Genomic DNA, 7,500 nt, shown 5'->3' on the forward strand with positions numbered 1-7,500 from the left:
ATACTGTTTGTATAATTTTACGGTGATAATAGAAGAATCAGCAATCAAACAAAACTCACAAATACAAAGTAAATACCATTTCCACTGAATTTATTGTCTTTATTTACACTAGGTATTAGCTAAAATAACACAATAAATTGAGACCAGACAAAAAACACGCATGTCGGTTGTTCTGTCAGACAGATGGTTATTTTACTACTAAATATAGTAAAAGTGAGCACCGTACGTGAAATCTAATTTCAGAGCGTAGAGGCTGGATGCAGACGTGCACCCTCAAGCCCCAGGGACTTCACATATCTGCTCTGCTCCGACTGAGGGGTCAGTTTCCTCTAGTTAGGTCAAAAAGAATCATAAACCGTGTGGCCACAAAAAGTCGTTTTATTTATGTTGCAGTTGTTTATAGCATTAATGGTTTTTTTCTTTCTCTAACGGAAAACTACATGCGTAAAATCATATCCTGTCTCCCGTGACTGCAAAAACACGAAAGGTTAGATAAAAAAAAATCCAATTTATACATTTTAACGTTACAGTATTTAACGTTTTAATATTTACAAATGTGCTAGTCACCAAAAAACAAGTAATATATCTCCCCACACACAAACACACACACACACACACACACACACACACACACAAACACACAAACACACACACACACACAAACACACACACACACACACACACACAAACACACACACACACAAACACACACACACACACACACAAACACACACACAAACACACACACACACACACACAAACACACACACAAACACACACACACACAAACACACACACACACACACACACACACAAACACACACACACACAAACACACACACACAAACACACACACACACACACAAACACACACACACACAAACACACACACACACACACACAAACACACACACACACAAACACACACACACACACAAACACACACACACAAACACACACACACACACACACACACAAACACACACACACAAACACACACACAAACACACACACACACAAACAAACACACACACAAACAAACACACACACACAAACAAACACACACAAACACACAAACAAACACACACACAAAAACACACACACAAACATACACACACACAAACACACACACAAACACACACACACACACAAACACACACACAAACCACTGCCACAGTACTAGGCAATATTTTTTATATCTGTGTTCATTTAGAGTAGAAGAAATAGTGTGGAGATTTCTACTGTTTTAAATTCTCAGAGCCAGTTATTAAAACCCCTCTCACATATTACTGCAACCTCTAACAAGTCAGTAGAAAAAAGTCTTCACAATGATTTCGATGTTTACGGAAGCGTCTCAGTCACAGTACGGCTGTCTTGTCATTTCATCCCCATTCTAAAACAGCACTCTGTAACTTTTACGGATTTTTTATTTATCCTCTGAAGTTCATCGCAGAGCCTTATAACGGCTTTTAAACCTCTCGACAGGTCATAGGTTTTTTTTTTCCTTCAGTTCCAACACCAGTATGAACACTGTTTATCCATCAGCATCAGTTTGGAGACATCACCAACAGCTGTGGACCATAAGGATGGGTCAGTTTTTAAAACAGCTGTTTGGCAAGAAGAGTCAGGAGGCTGGATCTGGGTCTTGTTTACTGTGCAGGTCCACAGAATCGTCTTCTTGTCTTATTCACCAACTCAAAGACTTCTTTGGGATTCTTCTTTTCATGCATATTTAGATATCCAACATGTCTAACTAAGAAAGGAAGAACCAATCTCAGTGGTAGACTTTTTTAACTAGGTGACGTAGCTAGAGATTATAACAACCGACATGACACTTATAACCATACCAGCGCACGTGTTTGTATAATATTATACTAAAAGACATTTCAGTTGTAGGTTATGTAAAAAAATATGATATCTGTTTGGTGGACTCTGGGAAAACTCTTTACGGATTGTTGTTGTAGCCGAAACAGACAACAAACTGGGATTTAAAAGCGTCAAAATAGCGTTTTTCTGTTTCTAGCGATGTGAATATATCAATGTGCACAACAACGATCCAGATATTTGTTTATTTCCTTCGTTATCTTGCCTTGACTGTCTGGCTGCAAAGAGCATGTTTCACAAACAGTCCCTCGTGATGAAGATGTCTTCGTAGCTGGAGGTGACTCCGGATTCCAAAGCTTTCGACTTCACTCACGGACGATGCTCGTGCAAAAGATTCCAGGTCAGGAACTTGTGCGGTTTTAGCTGTGACCGTGTACAGGGTTTTCTCAAGAAATCACACAAACGTTAATAACCGTGCCCTTGCGTCCTGGGACGTCTGTGGATAAGATCCTGCTTGTTGGAGTGTGAGTTAGAAACAGTGAGGAAAAGACAGGAGCTGATGAGTGGATAGTGAAACGGCACCTAATGCACTGTTTACTCATTTCAACATATCCATTTGAAGCCCATTACTGTAAAAAAAAACAACAAGTAATATAGCAACACACACTCTCACACACACCAGTGCCACAGTCTTATGCAATGTGCAACCTCTAATAAGTTAGTATAAATGTATTTCAAAACATTTTGTCACTTAGAGATAATTATAGTATTTACAGTAAGCAGTTTAACATTGATTAAGCGCTAAAATGCTAACCTACAAGATTCTTCTGATGCCTCGAGATATTTACCAGCGTGTCTGTTTACACAATCTGAACATGAGTCATGTAATTCGATATTTTGTCAGTGTATGCAAATCAGATGAGACACACGTGTTTCACTATTACGCGCTAAAATTAGCCGTGAATTGTTCGACAGCATGTTTAGCAGCTGGACACCGTCACTGTGTCACTGAGAGTTTATACAAAATGTCTTAGCGGAAAAAAAAATTGTGCTTATTTTAAACTCCTTAAATAATCAGAGTTATGCGTTTGATCGTGCCGGAGACGAAGGGATCGAGTTTCCTCATAACATGTTTTTAGCTTGACATCTCTACAAAAAACTTGTGATAAATCATCCTTAGGTTGGTTTTGGGCCATGTAATACAGACACACACACACACACACACACACACATACACACACACACATACACACACACAAACACACACACACACACACACACACACAGGTAAGTGATAGAGTCCAGAAATCCTGAATAGGTGATTTTTTTTTTTTTGGGCTCCCATAAGGGCCAATTAACGCCGAGGTCTTGCATGCACATCAAAAATGAGAACAGCTCACTTTGATCTTATTCTCTTTTCCTTTTATTTTTTTGCGTCCTGAATTTCCGAAGCTTGTGCTGTTGGGAGTTTTTCCCTGGAAAGCTGAGCTGTGAGCTCTCTGGTTATTACCCAGCGTGATAGAAATGGATCATGGGATTGGCTGCTGATTGACTGTCCCCGTGTCCCACAGCGTGTCCTGTCACAAATTCAGCATAGACATTTGGGATCAAGTTCCAGCCCCGCAGGCGATCAATGCAGGGAGTAAAGTCCAATGGTCAGGGCAATGTTGTGCGTGTTGTGGTGTTTGGGTTGGGGAAGGGAGGTCTCGATACGATACAGGAGCTGTGACATGCAACGCAGGAAGCAGTGCGGATCAGCAGGAAGTCTGAGAGGGCTGATTGGAGCAGAATCTGCTGTAACAAATAAAAAAAATAAATAAAAACAAGCAAAAAAAACCCCCCCCAAAAATAAATAAATAAATAAATAATACCAATGACAAGGATAGTAATAATAATAAAAGATTATTTTTTTGATTTTTAAACAGCTAAGCTTATTCATAGCTTGCAGCTTTCCAGTTAGAGAATTTCTAAACGATTTTCCAGACTCCTCTTTTGTGCTGCCTTCAACTAAAACCTGTAACATGGACTTTCCAATCTCTAGGAAAACCAAAGAAAACACACCCTCGGCTTCTTACCTGGAAAGTCATTAAGGCGTCCTCAACCTCAAGCCCGAGTTCAGCACATGACTTCATATCTCCATGGCTGCTCAGACTACCAACAACGCTCCAGTTTTCAGCCCGAGCGTAGTAGCATTAGATTTAATCAGCATACAGACACACCAGTGTCTTTAACAAGCTAAAATCTATAACATAAAGCGATCGGTCATATCACTAAAGCTGTCTTTTAGTGTTTGGTGTTGGGACAGAGCTATGATTTCCTGGTGTTTGTTTGTGTGTTGTTGTTGTTGTTTTTTTGTTTGTTTGTTTTGGTGTGTTTTGTTGCACAGGTGTGCGGAGGTTTAAGAACGAACCAGCGATAATAACTGAAAGTTGACTCCGCCCCCTTTAGCCAAAGCAATTAACAAGTCTGAAATGTGAGGCTTTCGTGAAGCACAAAGCGGACAACGCCTTTAAACAAACGTAAACAGATTCAACAAACAATTCTAAAAGAAACAGGAAGCCAGCGAAGGAATTGAATTCGATTCGATTTTATTTGTACCGCACTTTTAACAATGGTGCAATTTTTTTGCAAAGCAGATTTACAGAAATATACAAATTTAGAATAAAAAAATGACATGTAGGATGTGGTCCTGTATCCTGATTCTGATTGCATCGTTCTGAATCCATTGTTGGGTTCATTATTTAGAAAAGAATTATTAACGTACGTTTCTCAGTGTCAGCACTTACGTTTTTTATCTTATCTTAGATATCAGTAAAGGCTCAAGCTTGTGTGGAAAAACCTGTGGCACATATGAACCTAAGAGGTCCTCTGAACTGCAGATAACCCGATTACCAGCTCGTGCAAGCGCACACGTAGGATTATATCTTCCAATAGAATTCTGTATGATGCAGTATTTCCAACAAATACCGCTGACTTACAGCAAGTGTCTTCTAGAACCTTCTCGAACGAGTGCCTTGAACTGATATGAACACTTACACATTTTGCACCTTGAAATGAAACTTTATTGGGATTATATATCATGGCTCTACACAAAATAACCCAGAATTCCATTTCTCTTGGATTCATCATCTCTTTACCTGGTCATTAAAGTTCAGAGGTGTTGCGTTTGTGCCATTTTATGTACAGATTTTTAAAAAAATGGATTCAATAATGCACTGTTTTTTTTTTTTTTTGTTTGTTTTTTTTTTTTAACACAATCCCTGACTGATGATTTCCCAGAACTTTGTTTTGTTTGTATATGTTCTGTAATAACCCCTGGTGTCTTCGGGGAAGAGAAACTCTATTGATTTTACCTCTTATCTCCAAATGATGGCATATTTATCGTAGCTTTATACCATATAACCCCAATTAAAAGTCTGTATTGTTTTCAGGTCACATTTTCAACACGAATGTGGGAAAAGTTCATGGGGGTCAATACTTATTCTGTATCAGCAGAGAGTGTGCTTACTGACATTAACGAAAAATAAACAACGTGTACAGTCTATATTGTGTTTGTAAAGCGGAGGGCCGTATAAGTCACCAAAACGGCTCTTATCTAGTGTCCCAAACGGCAGACTATGCACTTACACTATGCACTCTACTGTGTATTGTATGAGCTTTAGAAGGTTGTCTTTTTTTAAAAAATTTTGTATTTTCCTAGTCATATGTAATATGTTATGCGGTCGCCTGTAATAAATTCTACGGTGACTTTTACAAAATGTCAAAAAATAAATAAATCAGGCAACACGGGCTAATTTAGAGACGTCTGGTTCTCCGCTGGATATTTTTAAAGTTTTTTTTCCCCTCCAGCGCCATCGCAGTCTGGTAGCCGTCTGGTAGCCGTCTGGTAGCCGTCTGGTAGCCGTCTGGTAGCCGTCTGGTAGCCGTCTGGTAGCCGTCTGGTAGTACGTAATCAAGGCTGCTTACGAGCGTGTTTTTTTTTTTTTCTCGATTGTTTGTTTGTTTGTTTTTTCTTCCGGTTGAATAAGTTCATCATCCGCACTTCCTCTTTTTTGGAATTTGTAGTGTGAACTATTTATCCTACACTGTCATGAATGTTGATCATAATTCTTCCAAGAAAACCTCGTTCTCTCTCTCTGCACTCACACTTAACCTTTATCCAACTTTGTCACTTCCTGTCAATTAACGTTGATGCCAGTGAGAGAAAAAAAAAAGATCACGACACATATTTGACTCAAATTGTGATCCGAAGAGGATAAAAAAAATTCAAAGAGATGCAAAGTTCTCAGAGCGCTAGATAAACATTTATATACATAGAACAGAGCAAGACGTATATATTTCGCTTTGTACAGCTTTCCATGTTATTGGTCTGCATTTATTTCCTTAGTATTCCATTTTTATCTCTTATTTTATTTTATTTAAATGTCGAATTTTACGTACGTCTTTGGACCTTATCTCAGTTACCTTCTCATACGTACGTGCTCAGAAGCGGAATTTGGATTTAGAAACATGAGAACGAGATATTGTGTGATGTACAATAGCAACAATGCCCTCGGACCTCAGAAAGGATTTGTTGTCTTTTGTTATCTTTTCTCGTTTGCACATCTGTGCTTAACTATTTATCCTGTCACACACATCCAACACAAGCATGCATCATCACTGCTGCCCGAAGAGACGGCCCGGCCTTAATCAGTTCAGCGTGATCCTGCTCTCGGCGAGGCGAAAAAAAAACAACCCAGCCAACATTTTAATCATTTTCACGCGTTCGTCTGTTCGGCGTGATCTTTGCATGTTAGAGTGCCATCGTGCTGTAATTGCGCTGTTGCACCGTGAAAAATGAAAGCACTGTGTTAGCTAATGAAAAGGCATTCAGGCTTTGGTTCTTTCTCTGTGAATACAAGGCCTGTTCGCTTAGCGTGGGACGTTGCGTGCACGTCCGCGTGCACGGGGGACATGCGTCTCGCAGGCGTCGCATGCCGACACGGGCTAAACCGAGGAAGTCCGCTTATCTGCCGAGAGCACATGAAGAGCATCTGTCTCTTTCTCCTCTACACTGGAGGGTACAAGGCGTTCGGCGGCGACGTCCGCAGAGACAACGGCAGCCTTTGTGAGGACATGACGGGGTGAATGTGATGGAATGTGTTGCGGCGACCCTGCTGGAGTGAAAAAATGGGGACAGTGCATCTGACTCGCAGGCTTGAAAAAAACAAGAAAAGAAAAAAACGCCTCTGCTACTGGCCCTCGTTCTCTCACTACATTTTTCTTGTCCTCTCTGCTCTCCAATGACAAGTCTGTTGTACATTAAACAGCAAGCGAGGTGGTGCTGCGTTTAATTTCACTGACAGGTGTGTTCAGGGCCATATGTGGATGTGAATTTTTATTTTGATTTCTCCTTAACAGTGCCTTGTATGGACGAAGAAAGTGCTCTGTGCGTGTGTGAGTGTGTGTATGTGTGTGTATGTGTGTGTGTGTGTTAGTCAGAGAGCCAAATTAAAGATTTTCCATAGAGACCTCTTGAAGTGACACATGAATATTTAAGGCAAAGAATTTTCCCAGTAATTTGGAAAGGAAATACAGCAGAAATTGTTTGCTGTTATGAGCATGTGAGTGAGCATGAGAGTGACAGGGTCGGGGAGTTGAATGTGTCACTGGTGTAAATGATGCTAACTGATGAAT

The 7,500-nt window shown here is 40.1% G+C and overlaps 1 protein-coding gene across 2 annotated transcripts in view; it reads left to right on the top strand.

Moving 5' to 3' along the window:
* Window positions 1-7,500, top strand: part of adcy6b (adenylate cyclase 6b) — a 72,511-nt gene that overhangs the window by 4,647 nt on the left and 60,364 nt on the right. The window lies entirely within an intron of this gene.

Source organism: Tachysurus vachellii, chromosome 19 (assembly GCF_030014155.1).
Source record: "Tachysurus vachellii isolate PV-2020 chromosome 19, HZAU_Pvac_v1, whole genome shotgun sequence".
NCBI classification, from domain to species: Eukaryota; Metazoa; Chordata; class Actinopteri; order Siluriformes; family Bagridae; genus Tachysurus; species Tachysurus vachellii.